Raw genomic sequence first — 16,162 nt, 5'->3', positions numbered from 1 at the left:
CAGGAGCCAGGAGCTTCTTCCAGGTCTCCAACGCAGGTGGGTGCAGGGGCCTAAGGACTTGGGCCATCTTCTACTGCTTTCCCAGGCCATAGCAGAGAGCTGGATTGGAAGTGGAGCAGCCAGTACTTGAACTGGTGCCCATATGTGATGCTGGCACTGCAGGTGGCGGTTTTACCTGCTAAGCCACAGTGCCGCCCCTCTAATTGTGTCTTAACCACTAGGCAAAACTCCTATCCCTGTCCTTGTATATCACCTCTAATTCTCTCACACCTCTACCTTTTTTTTTTTTAACCTTGTTGCAACTGGCTCAATGCTATACATCAGACTATAACACCATGAGGGCAGCTCCAGTATCATTTTTCCTCCTGGTACAACTACCAGGAGCAGAGTTCTGCTATCATGGGAGTAGGAACTGGAGGGCCACCCTTCCTCAACTCTAGTAATCAGTAATCTGTTCTCAGTTTCTATTTAAGTTTATATTTTCAAGAAAGTTTTATAAATTGAATCACATCGTATGTAAGTTTTTTGATGGGCTTTTCTTACTCAGTGTCGTAGTTCTCTGACGACACCAGGCTGATGCATATAGCCACGGTCTCCTCTTCCCAAGGAGCTTCCATGCCATCGAAATGCCATAGTTTAACTGCTCATCTGTTGAAAGACATCCGGGTCATTTCCAGTTTGTGTTTTTTTTTTTTTTTTTTTTTTTTTGACAGGCAGAGTGGACAGTGAGAGAGAGAGAGACAGAGAAAGGTCTTCCTTTGCCGTTGGTTCACCCTCCAATGGCTGCTGCGGCCGGCGCGCTGCGGCCGGCGCACCGCGCTGATCCGATGGCAGGAGCCAGGAGCCAGGTGCTTTTCCTGGTCTCCCATGGGGTGCAGGGCCCAAGCACCTGGGCCATCCTCCACTGCACTCCTGGGCCACAGCAGAGAGCTGGCCTGGAAGAGGGGCAACCGGGACAGAATCCGGCGCCCTGACCGGGACTAGAACCCGGTGTGCCGGCGCCGCTAGGCGGAGGATTAGCCTAGTGAGCCACAGCGCCAGCCCATTTCCAGTTTTTGACCATTATGAAAAAAGCTGCTATGAAGATTTGTGTACAGATTTTTGTGGGAACGGAACTGTTTGGTTTTCTGGTAAAAAAGCCCAGGCATGTACCTGCTGGGTCACAGTCTCGTTGTATGTCTAGTTTTCTTTTTTTTTTTTTTTTTTTTTTTTTTTTTTTTTTTTGACAGGCAGAGTGGACAGTGAGAGAGAGAGACAGAGAGAGAAAGGTCTTCCTTTTGCCGCTGGTTCACCCTCCAATGGCCGCCGCTGCAGCCGGCGCACCGCGCTGATCCTGGCAGGAGCCAGGAGCCAGGTGCTTTTTTCCTGGTCTCCCATGGGGTGCAGGGCCCAAGCACCTGGGCCATCCTCCACTGCACTCCCTGGCCATAGCAGAGAGCTGGCCTGGAAGAGGGGCAACCGGGACAGAATCCGGCGCCCCAACCGGGACTAGAACCCGGTGTGCCGGCGCCGCAAGGTGGAGGATTAGCCTATTGAGCCACGGCGCCGGCTGTATGTCTAGTTTTCTAAGAAACCTCCAGACTGTTTTCTTTTTAAATTTTTATTTATTTGAGAGGCAGAGAGAGGAGGAGAGACTCTTCCATTTGCCGGTTCATTGCCCAAGTGGCCACTACGGCCAGAGCTGAGCTGATCCAAAGCCAGGTCTCCCACATGGGTGGCAGGGCCCAGAGACTTGGGCCATCTTCCACTGCTTTCCTAGGCTCATTATCAGAGAGATGAATTGAAAGTGGAGCAGCTGGGACTCGAACCAGCGCCCATTCGGACTGCCGGCACAGCAGGCAGTAGCTTTACCTACTGTCACAGTGCCGGCCCCTCAGACTATTTTCCAAAGTGGCTGCACCTTTTGCAGTCCTTCTGCGTGAGTAACCTGCTTGTCACTGTTCATCTTTGCTCATTCTAGGCATAGGAGCAGGGATGAGGTGGTGTGTCACAGTAGGATACCACTTCACATCCACTAGGATGGCTGTAACAGGGGGGAGGTCTCAATGCTGTTATCACAGGAACGGATTAGTTAGGACAAGAGTGGGTTTGTCCTAAGTGGGGCCCCCACCCTCTCTCTGTCTTGCCAGGTGCTCGGTTGCCCTTCCACCACGTTGCATTGCAGCACAAAGGCCCTTCCCCAATGTGGCCCATGAACCTTGGGCTCCTCCATCTCATGCCCCGTGAGCTGAACAGACTTCTCAGGTTGATAAGTTACCCAGTCTGTCAGGCTGAGTATTCTATTACAGCAGCAAAAAGCAAACCAAGGCAGTTTGCTTTTGGAGCTCTTCCTTTTAAACGCTGAATTTTCAGGATTCTTTATATATTCTAGACACTATGTTGGACATGTGGCTTGCAGATATTTTCTTTATTTTATTTTATTTTATTTTATTTTATTTTATTTTATTTTATTTTATTTTTGACAGGCAGAGTGGACAGTGAGAGAGACAGAGAGAAAGGTCTTCTTTTTGCTGTTGGTTCACCCTCCAATGGCCGCCACAGCCAGCGCACCGCACTGATCCGATGGCAGGAGCCAGGTGCTTCTCCTGGTCTCCCATGGGGTACAGGGCCCAAGTACCATCCTCCACTGCACTCCCGGGCCACAGCAGAGAGCTGGCCTGGAAGAGGGGCAACCGGGACAGAATCCGGCGCCCGACCGGAACTAGAACCCCGTGTGCCGGCACTGCAAGACGGAGGATTAGCCTAGTGAGCTGCGGCGCCGGCCGGCTTGCAGATATTTTCTTCAAGTCTGTCGCCTTGTCTTTTCATCTTCTTAAGAAGGTATTTCACAGAGCAAATAGTTTTTAATTTTCATTAAGCAAAAATTTTTTAAAAAATTTTAAAAATTGCTTTTTTTCTTTTTTAAAAAAAAAAGCTATTATTTGAAAGGCAGAGAGAGAGAAAAAAGGCTCTCTCATTCATTGGTTCACTCCCCAAATGCCTGCAATAGACAGGGCTAGGTCAGGCTGAAGCCAGGAGCTTAGAACTCAGTCCAAGTCTCCCACATGAGTGGCGAAGACCCAAGAACTTGAGCTTTTGCCTGTTGCCTCCCGGAGTGTGCATTAACAGGGAGCTCGAAACACCTGCCCCCCAAACTTACTCTCATAGAAAATGATTTTAATGTCAACTCTAAGACATTTACTCCAGCACCGTTTGTTAAAACGGCTGGGGCAGGGGCCGGCGTTGTGACAAAGCAGTTAAAGCCACTGCCTGTGACGCCAGCATCCCATACAGGCGCCAGTTCCTGTCCTGGTTGCTCTACTTCCAATCCAATTAACGGCCTGGGAAAAACACCGCAAGATTGCCCAAGTGTTTAGGCCCCTGCCACCCAAGTGGGAGACCCTGATGAAGCTCCACGTTCCGGGCTTCCAGGCCATCACAGCCATCTGGGGAGTGAACCAGTAATGGAAAATCTCCCCTGCCCCCCACCTTCTAGAACTTTGACTTTCAAATAAATAAAATAAATCTTAAAAAAAAAAAAGACTAGGACTTCTAGTATGGTGCAAAAGCTACTTCCTGTGATGCCAGCATCCCATGTGGGTGCTGGTTCTAGAACCTGTTGCTCCACTACCTACCCAGCTCTCTGCTAATGCAGAAAAGCTGCAGAAGATGGCTGGAGTGTTTGGACCCCTGCACCTAAGTGGGAGATCTGAATGGAGTTCCAGGCTCCTGGCTTTGGCCCGGCCCAGCCCCTACAATTGTGGCCATTTGGGGAGTGAACAAGTAGATGGATGATACCTCTCTCTTTCTCTCCCTCTCTGTCTGTAAGTCTGCCTTTCAAATAAATAAATAAATACTTTTGTTTTTCTTTTAAAATGGCTGTCTTTGTAGGGCCAGCACTGTGGTGTGGCATGTAAAGCCTCTGCCAGCAGTGCAGACATCATATATGTATATTAGTTGGAGTCCTGGCTGCTCCACTTCCAATCCAGCTCCCTGCTGAAGTGCCTCGGAAAGCAGCTGAAGATGGCCCAAGTGCTTGGGCCCCCACACCCACATGAGAGATTTATATGAAGCTCCTGGCTCCAGGCTTTGGCCTGGCCCACTTTGGCCTTCGTGGCCATTTGGGGAATGAACCAGCAGATGGAAGATCTCTGCCTTTGCTTTTACCTCTCTGTAACCCTGCCTTTCAAACAAACAAATAAATCTTTAAAAAAAAAAGAGCGTCTTTCCTCCATTGATTTGCTTTTCTTTCCTTTTTTAAAATGCATTCATTGGAGGGTGAACCAACGGCAAAGGAAGACCTTTCTCTCTGTCTCTCTCTCTCACTGTCCACTCTGCCTGTCAAAAAAAAAAAAAAAAGCATTTATTTATTTGAAATCAGAGTTACACAGAGAGAGGAGAGGCAGAGAGAGAGAGAGGGGTCTTCCATCTACTGGTTCACTCCCCAATTAGCCACAATGTCTGGAGCTGGGCAGATCCAAAGCCAGGAGCCAGGAGCTTCTTCCCGGTCTCCCATGCCGATGCAGGGTCCCAAGGACTTGGGTCGTCTTCTACTGCTTTCTCAGGCTACAGCAGAGAGCTGGATGGGAAGTGGAGCAACAGGGACTGGTGCCCACATGGGACACCGGCACCGCAGGCAGCAGCCTTACCCGCTATGCCATGGTGCTGGCCCCAAAATAAATAAATAAATATTTCAAAAAATAAAAGAAAATCCACAGAACAGAGAAACTATTTTCAAATCACATATCTGACAACAGATTTGTATCCAGAATACATGTATTAAATGATAAAAATACAAACAACTCACTTTTTAAAAGGGACAAAGATCTGCACAGATATTTCTCCAAAGAAAATATGCATATGGACATTTAGCATATGTAAAGATGCTCAACATCATTAGCTATCAGGGAAATGCAAATAGTGCAGTGAAATAGCACTCCACACCCATTAGGTTGACTAAAATTAGAAACAGCATATAATAAAATTGAGGGGTAGCAGAGCTGGTTTAAATCCTCAGCTGGCTGGCGCCACAGCTCAATAGGCTAATCCTCCACCTGCGGCGCTGGCACCCGGGTTCTAGTCCCGGTTGGGGTGCCAGATTTTGTCCTGGTTGCTCCTCTTCCAGGCCAGCTCTCTGCTGTGGCCCGGGGGGTGGAGGATGTCCCAAGTGCTTGGGCCTGCACCCGCATGGGAGACCAGAAGAAGCACCTGGCTCCTGGCTTCGGATCGGCATGGGGCGCGGTGCGTCAGCCGCAGCGGCCATTGGGGAGTGAACCACCGGAAAAGGAAGACCTTTCTCTCTGTCTCTCTCTCACTGTCCACTCTGCCTGTCCAAAAAACAACAAACAAACAAACAAAAACCATTATAAAAAAAATCCTCAGCTGCTCTGATTCTGACCCAGCTCTCTGCTAATGCTCCATGGAAAGCAGCAGAAGATGGTCCAAGTGCTTTGGTCGTTTCTTTTCTTTTTCTTTCTTTCTTTCTTTCTTTCTTTCTTTCTTTCTTTCTTTCTTTCTTTCTTTCTTTCTTTCTTTCTTTCTTTCTTTCTTTCTTTCTTCTTCCTTTCTCTCTTTCTTTCTTTCTTTCTTTCTTTCTTTCTTTCTTTCTTTCTTTCTTTCTTTCCTCTTCCTTTCTCTTTCTTTCTCTCTTTCTTTTAGATTTATTTCTTTACTTGAGAGGGATAGTTACAGAGAGAGATGGAGAGACAGTGAGGTCTTCCATCTGCTGGTTCATCCGAAGGCAGGAGCCAGGAGCTTCTTCTGAGTTTCCCACGTGGGTGCAGGGGCCAAGCACTTGGGCCATCTTCTCCTGTTTTCCCAGGCAATCAGTAGGGAGCTGAATCAGAAGTGGAGCAGCCTGGACTCAAACCTGTGCTCGTATGGGATAAGACCTTTGCAGGCAGATGCTTAGCCTACTACCCCACAACTCTGGCCCTGCTTTGGTCTTTTCTACCCATGTGGGAGACAAGGATGGACCTCTGGGCTCCTGGCTTTGGCCAGGCACAGCCCTGGCCATTTCATCCATTTGAGGACTGAACCAGTAGATGGAAGATCTGTCCTCTCTCTTTTCCTGTCCCTCTGCCTTTCAAATAAATTAAAAAAAAAGAAAAGAAACGAAACGAAACATCTTTGGGTCAGTGCTATGGTGTAGTGGGTAAAGCCACCGTCTGCAGTGCCAGCATCCCATAAAGGTGCCTGCTGCTCCACTTCCCATCTAGCTCTCTGCTATGGCCTGGGAAAGCAGTGGAAGATGGCCCAAGACCTTGGGCCCCTGCACCCATGTGGGAGACCTAGAAGATGCTCCTGGCTTCTGGCTCCTGCCTTCTGATCAGCACAGCTCCAGTCATTGCAGTCAACTGGGGAGTGAACTATTGGATGGAGGACTTCTCTCTGCCTCTTCTCTCTCTGTTTAACTCTGACTTTCAAATAAATAAAATAAATCTTTAAAAAAAACTTTAAAAAGAAAAGCAATATTTGGTGAGAATGTTGAGAAATTGGAGCTCTTACCCACTGTTGATGGGAATGTAAACTGGTACAACTGTTTATGAAACAATCTGGCATTTTCTCAAGTGTTTGTGTTACAGGGACGATGAAGGTGATCTTGGTTCTTCTCACCTAAAAGAATTTCAATTGGTGCCAGTGCTATGGCTTAGTGGGTAAAGCTGCCATCTGTGATGCCAGCATCCCATATGAGTGCAGGTTCCAGTCCCAGCTGTTCCACTACCCATCCAGCTCCCTGCTGATACACCTGAGAAAGCAGTGGAAGATGGCCCAAGTGTTTTAGTCCCTTGCACCTATGTGGGAGACCCAGATGGAGCTTTGGGCTTCTGGTTTGGCCTGGCCCAGCCCCAGTGATTGCGGCCAATGGGGAGTGAAACAGTAGATGGAAGATTCTCTCTCTCTCTCTCTCTCTAACTCTTCCAAATAAATAAATCTTAAAAAAGAAGAAGAAGAAACCTCTTGCCACAGCAGTCAGGCAGCAGGGGGCTCCAAAGGAGGAATACCCAGAGAAACTTGCCAGCGTGTGGTGCTTTATGCACAATTTGTGGAGCAGAATAACAGCTAACAATCAATCAGAAGGCAGGGACAAAGCATCTGAGGTCTGAATTGTAATCCTGTCTAGCCTGCTCCCAGGGTAAAACAAAAAGAAAACTCGTCAGAATGGGGGAATTGCCAGTCTTTCTGTTCTCACGATTAAACTAGAAATTCATCGGCAGGGTAGGATCTGTACTTTGTCCAGCTTCTAAGGAGAAGCAAGCATTTATTCACTCTTAAAGAGACTTTGCCCTTTTTCTCATTCCATTTGGAACCTGACCTAACCAACTCCTCACAGTTAAACACAGTTACTATATGACCCAGCAATTCCATTCCAAGGTATTTACCCAAAAGACATGAACAAAATGTCCAGACCGAATCTTGTATACACGTATTCACAGAAGCTTGCATACACATATTCATAGCATTATTCATAATACTAATAAAGTAGAAACAGTCTAAATATTAACTTCTGAATAGGTGAACAAGATGTGGTATATCCATTCAACAGAATACTGTTCACACATAAATGCATAAAATATATGTACACTACAATCTTGATGACATGTGAAAAGATTCTAAATGACAGATGCCAAAAGAGTGGGCATTTGTTGTAGTGGTTACATCTATGGCTGGAACACCTGCATCTTTAAATTTTTTAAGCTTTATTTTATTTATTTGAAAGGAAGAGTTCAAGGAGGAGGAGAGAAAGAGATATCTTCATCCTCTGGTTCACTCCCCTGATGGCCACATCAGTCAGGGCTGAGTCAGGAGCCAGGAGCTAGGAGCTTCCTTTGATTCTGCCACGTGGGTGCAGGGGCCCAAGTACTTGAACCATCTCCTACTGCTTTCCCAGGCACATTAGCAGGGAGCTGGATCAGATGTGAAGCATAGGGGCCAGTGCCGTGGCACAGTAGGTTAATCCTCTGCCTGCGGCGCCGGCATCCCACATGGGCACCAGTTCTAGTCCTGGCTGCTGCTCTTCTGATCCAGCTCTCTGCTGTAGCCTGGGAATGCAGTAGAAGATGGCCCAAGTCCTTGGGCCCCTGCACCTACAAGGGAGACCAGGAAGAAGCTCCTGGTTCCTGGCTTCAGATCCCCACAGCTGCGCGCAGCTCTGGCCGTTGCGGCCATTTGGGGAGTGAACCAACGGAAGGAAGACCTTTCTCTCTGTCTCTCCCTCTCACTATCTGTAACTCTACCTTTCAAATAAATAAATAAAATCTTTATAGAAAAAAAAAAAAGAAGTGGAGCATCTGGGACTCAAATCGGTACTGATATAGGATGCTGGCATGGCAGGCGGCAGCTTAAGCCATTATGCCACAACTCTGGCCCCTCACCTGGATCTTGTATCCAAAGAGCTTTGGTTAGAGCCCTGGCTCTGCTACTGAGTCTAGCTTCTTGCTAATGCACACTCTGGGAAGTGGCAGGTAATGGCTCAAGTACTTGGTTCCCTGCCACCCACATGAGAGAGCTAGATTAAATTCCCGGCTCCTGGATTTAGCTTCACCAAGCCCCATATGTGTGGGCATTTTTGGGGATGTTGTAGCAGCAGATGGGATCTCTCTCTGTATCTCTCTCTCTCTCTCTGTGCTATCAAATAAGTAAAATAAAATAATTAAAATAATTTAAAATCAGTTAAGCTGGGGGCTGGTGCTGTGGTGTAGCAGGTAAATCCATCACCTGCAGTGCCGGCATCCAATATGGGTGCCAGTTTGAGTCCCAGCTGCTCCACTTCTGATCCAGCTCTCTGCTATGGCCTGGGAACGTAGTGAAGGATGGCCCAAGGCCTTGGGCCCCTGAACCCATGTGGGAGACCCAGAAGACACTCCTGGCTCCTGGCTTCAGATCGGTGCAGCTCCGGCCATTGCAGCCAATTGGGGAGTGAACTAGCGGGTGGAAGACCTCTTTCTCTCTCTGCCTCTTCTCTCTGTGTAACTCTGACTTTCAAGTAAAATAAATAAGCCTTAAAAAAATCAGTATGCCAGTGATGTGGCATAGCAGGTTAAGCCTCTGCCTGCGGGGCCAGCACTCCAAATGGCACCAATTCAAGTCCTGGTTGCTCTACTTCCTATCTTCCTGCTGATGGCTTGGGAAAGCAATGGAAGATGGCCCAAGTGCTTGGGTCCCTGCACCCACATGGGAGATCCAGAAGAAGCTCCTGGGTCCTGTCCTTGGATCGCTTCTGCTTTGACCATTGAGGCCATTTGGGGAGTGAACCTGCAGATGGAAGACTTCTCTCTGCTTCTCCCTCGCTCTGTAACTCTGTCCCTAAAATAAATAATTTTTTAAAAATAAAATTAGACATAATTGTATAGGCCTATTTCTGATGTCCAGTCTGTTTATATATATATATATATATATATATAATCCATGTGTCCATCTCTCCACGAATATCATACAGTCTTTTTTTAAAAAAAATTATTTATTTTAAGGATTTATTTATTTATTTGAAAGTCTGAGTTACACAGAGAAAGAAAGAGAGGCAGAGAGAGAGAGAGAGAGAGAGAGGTCTTCCATCCACTGGTTCATTCCCCAGTTGGCAGCAACAGCCAGAGCTGCGTGGATCAGAAGCCAGGAGCCAGGAGCTTCCTCCGGGTCTCCAAAGTGGGTGCAGAGGCCCAAGGATTTGGACCATCTTCTGCTGCTTTCCCAGGCCACAGCAGAGAGCTGGATCAGAAGTGGAGAAGCCAGGACTCAAACTGGTGCCAATATGGGATGCCAGCACTGCAGGTGGCAGCTTTACCTGCTATGCCACAGTACCGGCCCCAACCATACAGTCTTGACTCCTGTTATTGCACTGGCTAGAATTTCGAGCACTCTATTTCCTTAAATATTTCCTCTATACACAGTTAAAATATCAGGCAATATTATGATTTTTGTTCAGCTGTTAAACACACTCAAAAGGTGGCTCACTAGGCTAATCCTCCGCCTTTCGGCGCCGGCACACTGGGTTCTAGTCCCAGTCGGGGCGCCGGATTCTGTCCCGGTTGCCCCTCTTCCAGGCCAGCTCTCTGCTATGGCCAGGGAGTGCAGTGGAGGATGGCCCAGGTGCTTGGGCCCTGCACCCCATGGGAGACCAGGATAAGTACCTGGCTTCTGCCATCGGATCAGTGCTGTGCTCCGGCAGCGGCGGCCATTGGAGGGTGAACCAACGGCAAAGGAAGACCTTTCTCTCTCTCTCTCACTGTCCACTCTGCCTGTCAAAAAAAAGAAAAAAAAAAAAAGGATTATGTATGAACATTTAGCAAAAAAATTTTCTAAATTTATTTATTTGAAGGGCAGAGTTTCAGAGAGGCAGAGGCAGAGGTAGAGAGGGAGAGAGATCCTCCATCCATTGGTTCACTCCCCAAATGGGTGCAATGGCCAGATCTGGGTGGATCCGAAGCCAGGAACCTGGAACTTCTTCCGAGTCTCTCATGCAGGTACAGGGGCCCGAACACTTGGGCCATCTTGTACTGCTTTCCTAGGCAATAGCAGAGAGCGGGATCAGAAGTGGAGCAGTCGGGTCTTGAACCAGCACCCATATGGGATGGCAGCACTACGGGTGGTGGCTTTACCCACTATGCCACAGCATCAGCCCCTCTTCCTGGCTTAGTGATTCTCCATTGAAACTGGGTAGTTTCATATGTATTTAAGCCTATCGCAATTGGCTTTCTCCAACATCACTCCAACCAGGGAAGGGGAAGAGCCGTCTTGTTACTGCCAGGTGAAGGTAGTATAGTAGTCCAGTGTCCTCCCTTGTTGTCTATTTACATTTGATTGGGTGTGTGTGCCTCATACTGCTGGCTGAGTGTTGGTGTTCCCACACACTGTATGGCCTCCATCCATGCCCTGGGGTAACGGTCCTCATTATTATCCTCTGATGAGAGTGAAAGTCTTGGGGCTGGCGTTGTGGCACAGTGGGTTAAGGCCCTGGCCTGAAGCACCGGCATCCCATATGGGCGCCAATTAGAGACTCAGCCGCTCCACTTCCAATCTAGCTCTCTGCTAAGGCCTGGGAAATCAGTAGAAGATGGTCCAGGTCCTTGGGCCCCTGCACTTGCATGAGAGAACCTCCTGACTCCTGGCTTCGGGTCGGCACAGCTCCGGTCGTTGCGGCCATCTGGGGAGTGAACCAGCGGATGGAAGACCTCTTTCTCTGTCTCTACCTCTCTCTGTAACTTTGTCTTTCAAATAAATAATAAATAAATAAATAAATAAATTTAAAAAAGCAAAAAGAGAGAGTGAAAGTCTTGACAGCTGTGTCTTTCTCTTATGCCACCTGGGAGGGGTATCAGGGTATATCTTGCAACAGTCTGCAAGCCTAGAGGTATGCTCCCCACTCAACCTTGTGCTGGCATGGATGTGGGCTGTGTCAGTTTGTTCTTAGCACAGTTGGCTGCATAAGATAAGTTACTATATAAATGTTGTCTGAGGATCAGCATCGTGGTGTAGTGGGTAAAGCCTCTGCCTGCAATGCCAGCATCCCATGTGGATGCTAGTTCATGTCCTGGCTGCTCCACTTCCAATCCAGGACCATGGTAATGGTCTGGGAAAAGCAGCAGTTGATGGCCCAAGTGCTTGGACCCCCGCACCCACGTGGGAGACCTGGATGAAGCTTCTAGGTCCTGGCCTTGGCCTGGCTCAGCTCTGGCCATTATGGCCACTTGGGGAGAAACCAACAGAAGATCTCTGTCCCTCCTTCTTAGTAACTCTTTCAAATAAATAAATAAATAAATAAATATTTTAAAAGATATAAAATAAAAAGATGACAAATGATTTTAAAATGTTGTAGTTTTCAGTAGAAAGAGCAGGCTTTTGTTGGGGCCTTTTGTTGGCTTTCTGGTTGCCCACTTCTTCAGCTCCAAGTCTGCCTCAGGAAACAAAAAGAAAACAGGTGGAACTTCCCACCGTGGGGTTCCTTGAGGTCTGAGCTCCCTTTGTGCTCTGTCTGCTCTCACCTAGAGTCACACGTTTACATATACCATCTAGAGGTCGCAGTTGTCGTCAGAGGGAAGAAGCAGGAGTCTGTCTACTCGGCCCGAAGGTGAACCTGGTTGTTTTGTGAATTTGCTCCTGAATTTGCACGGGAGTCCCCAGAAGTGATGCGAGCACCTTCCCCGGCAGCAGAAAACTCATGCAGTTAGTTAGTACCTTTAGCAGGGATGTTAGCTTCCTCAGCTTCAGGTGACCTGGTAACTGTGCCGTTTGCCAGGCTTCCTCTCTACGAACTTACTAGTTTACCTTTTATGGTTAATAAGTATCTTGTAGGAAGATACTTGAGACTATGAATATGCTCTGACTCTTTTTTTTTTTTTTTTTTTTTTTGACAGGCAGAGTGAACAGTGAGAGAGAGGAAGAGGGGCAACCAGGACAGAATCCCAGCACCTGGGGACTAGAACCCAGTGTGCCAGCGCCGCAGGTGGAGGATTAGTCTATTAAGCCACGGCGCCTTAAACTTTCACCTACTAGTTGTTTTGTTTTGTTTTTAGATTTAAAAGTATTACAATCAAGGACCTCCAGCCAGAGCGGCATGGAGAGGGGCTTTCAGGAGAGGAAAAACCACCTACTAGCTTTTGCTTTCCAATTCCACCATTCCTTCCTCACTTATTTACTTGTATTTTACCAAAAGAAGAGCTTTCTCTTGTCCTTCATTGGTTCACTTATTCATTAATCTATTTATACCTACTTACATGTAATAATCCTTTACTATCATTTATTTTGATGCTCAAATTGTTCCATATTAGGCCAGCATGAGGCCCTTCTAGCTCACTCTAACTGCCTGTGATGTCTTTATTCAAAGACAACATGATCACCTATGCAGAACCACCCCCCCCAAATCTGTGACAAAACTACTAGAACTAGTAAGTCAGGATTGCAATGTTCTAGGACACAAGGTTAATATTCAATTAATATTTCTTTTTCTGTAGTTCTAAATAATAGCAAAAAGCAAGTGGAAATTAAAATGTTAAAACCACAATTAACAGGTGGCCCAGCAGCTAAGTCGTTGGTTGCAGTGCTCATACTCCATATCAGGGTGCTTAGATTTGAGTCCTAGCTTTGGCTCTCAATTCCAACTTCCCGCTAATATGGACCCCTGGGAGGCAACAAGTGATGGCACAAGTGTTTGTTTCCCTGCTCTCTATGAGAGAAACCTAGATTGAGTTCCCCACTTTGGCTAGGCCCAACCCCATGATGTGAATATATTAGTTTTTGATCCAGTTTCTTGCCTCCTGCAGGAATAGAAACACTAAGTGGAGAACGGTCTTGACTGCAAATAGGAACAGAATTTATACAACAGAGAGGGAATAAACATTCATTCACACGCGAGAATGGGCTGCCCCTATAGAGAATTCCCCTCATGAGTGGGCTGAAGAGTTGCTGTCAGCCAGAGAAAGAAATAACCGAAAACAGTACCTATGGCTGGGAAGGTCCACTAAGCATGGGAGAGCAGGAGAGCCCCTTCTGAAAACACACCATAGTAAAGAGAGCTCTCCAACCTCTTTTTTTTTTTTTTTTTTTTTTTTTTTTGACAGAGTGGGGAGAGAGAGAGAGAGAGAAAGAAAGGTCTTCCTTTACCATTGGTTCACCCTCCAATGGCTGCCGCAGCCGGCACACCACGCTGATCTCAAGGCAGGAGCCAGGTGCTTCTCCTGGTCTCCCATGGAGTGCAGGGCCCAAGCACTTGGGCCATCCTCCATTGCCTTCCCGGGCCACAGCAGAGAGCTGGCCTGGAAGAGGGGCAACCGGGACAGAATCCGGCGCCCTGACCGGGACTAGAACCTGGTGTGCCGGCGCCGCTACATGGAGGATTAGCCTGTTGAGCCGCGGTGCTGGCTCCAACCTCTTTTTATAAGGAAGAGACTGGTTCCTCCAACTGGGTATACAAATGTGGTGGGGTCTTAGCACACACCCTGATCCTGGATGTGAGAAGGGCATCCTGGGAAGGTGGGCATATCAGATCTACAGTTAAAGAGATATAATTAATTTGTAGAGATCAAAGAGTTCCAGCCCACCTAGACTTAACTAACTAGTTGCACCATGTCACTAGCTGTTGCAAACCTCTGAGGAATAAACTGGCAGGTAGAAGCTCACTCTTTCTATCTCTGCCTTTCAAATAAAATGAAAAATAGATGACATTTTTAATAACCCCCCCAAAGAAAACTTCTTGGAGAAAAATGTTATGTTTTTTTTTTAATGTTTATTTATAGGGCCAGTGTTGTGGTGCAGCTGGTTACACTCCTACCTGCAAAGCAGGCTTCCCATATGAGTACCAGTTCAAATTCTGGCTGCTCCACTCTGATCCAGCTCCATGCTAAGAAGAAGATGATGGTCCAAGTATTTGGGCCCCTACCACCCACATGGAAGACCCGGATGAAGTTTCTGGCTCCTGGCTTTGGCTTGGCCTAGCCCTTGCTGTTGTGGCCATTTGAGGAGTGAATCATATGGGTTCACATGCCAGCAGCACAAGCAGTGGCTTAACTCACTGTGCCACAATGCTGACCCCAGAATTATAATCTTGACTTGGGTAAAACTTTCATAAACAAGACACAAAAAGAAAAAGTGATGAAAGAAAGGTAAACAAATTTTACTTAATCAAGATTTAAATATTTTGTTCTTTGAAAGACACTGAATAAAATGAAAAGACAAGTCATAGACTACGGAAAAATATTTGCAACATGTATCTGATAAAGGATTTGTATACTGAAAGCATAAAGAATTCTTACAAATCAGTACATTAGTTAAACAATCCCATTAGCCGGCGCCGCGGCTCACTAGGCTAATCCTCCGCCTTGCGGCGCCGGCACACCAGGTTCTAGTCCCGGTTGGGGCACCGGATTCTGTCCCGGTTGCCCCTCTTCCAGGCCAGCTCTCTGCTGTGGCCAGGGAGTGCAGTGGAGGATGGCCCAAGTGCTTGGGCCCTGCACCCCATGGGAGACCAGGATAAGTACCTGGCTCCTGCCATCGGATCAGCGCGGTGCGCCGGCCGCAGTGCGCCAGCCGCGGCGGCCATTGGAGGGTGAACCAATGGCAAAGGAAGACCTTTCTCTCTGTCTCTCTCTCTCACTGTCTACTCTGCCTGTCAAAAAAAAAAAAAAAAAATCCCATTAAAAAAGAAGGGTGAGGGGCTGGTGCTGTGGTATAGCTGGTAAAGCCACCACCTGCAGTGTTGGCATCCCAAATGGGAGCTGGATGAATCTCCTGGCTCCTGGTTTCGGATCAACCCATCTCTGGCTATTACAGCCATTTGGGGAGTGAACCAGATGGAAGATTCTCTCTGTGTGTCTACCTCTGCCTCTCTGTAACTCTGTTTTTCAAATAATGGATAAATCTTTAAATAAATAAATATAAATAAAAAGGGTGGGTGGCCAGCACTGTGGTGTAGTAGGTAAAGTGGCCACCTTCAGTGCCAGTATCCCATATGGGCACTGGTTTGAGTCCCAGCTGCTGCACTTCTGATCCAGCTGTCTGGTATTGCCTGATAAATGGCCTAAGTCCTTGGGACCTTGCATCCACATGGGAGACCTGGAAGAAGCTCCAGGCTCCTGGCTTCAGATAAGCCCAGCTCCTGCCATTGCAGCCATTTGGGAAGTGAACCAGTGGGTAGAAGACCTCTCTCTCCTTCCCTCCCTTACTCCCTCCCTCCCACACTCCCTCATTCTCTCTCTCTGTAACTCTGCCTTTCAAATAAGTAAAAAATAAATATTTTAAAGAGATCAGTATTGGGGCTGGTGCTGTGGTGCAGTGGGTTAAAGCCGCCACCTGCAGTGCCAGCATCCCATTTGGGCGCTGGTTTGAGTCCCAACTGCTCCACTTCTGCTCCAGCCCTCTGCTGTGGCCTGGGAAAGCAGTAGAGGACGGTCCTGTGCCCACATGGGAGACCCGGAAGAAGCTCCTGGCTCCTGGCTTTGGATCAGCTCATCTATGGCCATTGTGGTCATTTGGGGAGGGAATCAGTGGATGGAAGACCTCTCTCTCTCTGGCTCTACCTCTCTCTGTAACTCTATGTTTCAAATAAATAAAATAAATCTTTAAAAAAATAAAAAATAGGCCAGCGTCGTGGCTCAATAGGCTAATCCTCTGCCTGCAACGCTGGCACCCCAGGTTCTAGTTCCAGTCAGGGCGCCGGATTCTGTCCTGGTTGATCCTCTTCCAGGCCAGCTCT

The 16,162-nt window shown here is 47.6% G+C and overlaps 1 non-coding gene across 1 annotated transcript; it reads right to left on the bottom strand.

Moving 5' to 3' along the window:
* Window positions 1-290: 290 nt before the first annotated feature.
* Window positions 291-421, bottom strand: LOC127484043 (small nucleolar RNA SNORA61). Its single transcript, XR_007910824.2, has one exon. It is a non-coding gene; the product is annotated as a small nucleolar RNA SNORA61 (small nucleolar RNA).
* Window positions 422-16,162: the final 15,741 nt, after the last annotated feature.

Source organism: Oryctolagus cuniculus, chromosome 12 (genome assembly GCF_051225735.1).
Source record: "Oryctolagus cuniculus isolate XC-2025 breed Fujian yellow rabbit chromosome 12, ASM5122573v1, whole genome shotgun sequence".
Classification (NCBI taxonomy): domain Eukaryota; kingdom Metazoa; phylum Chordata; class Mammalia; order Lagomorpha; family Leporidae; genus Oryctolagus; species Oryctolagus cuniculus.
Note: the sequence above shows the minus strand (reverse complement) of the source record. Positions and strands in the feature narration are given on the sequence as shown.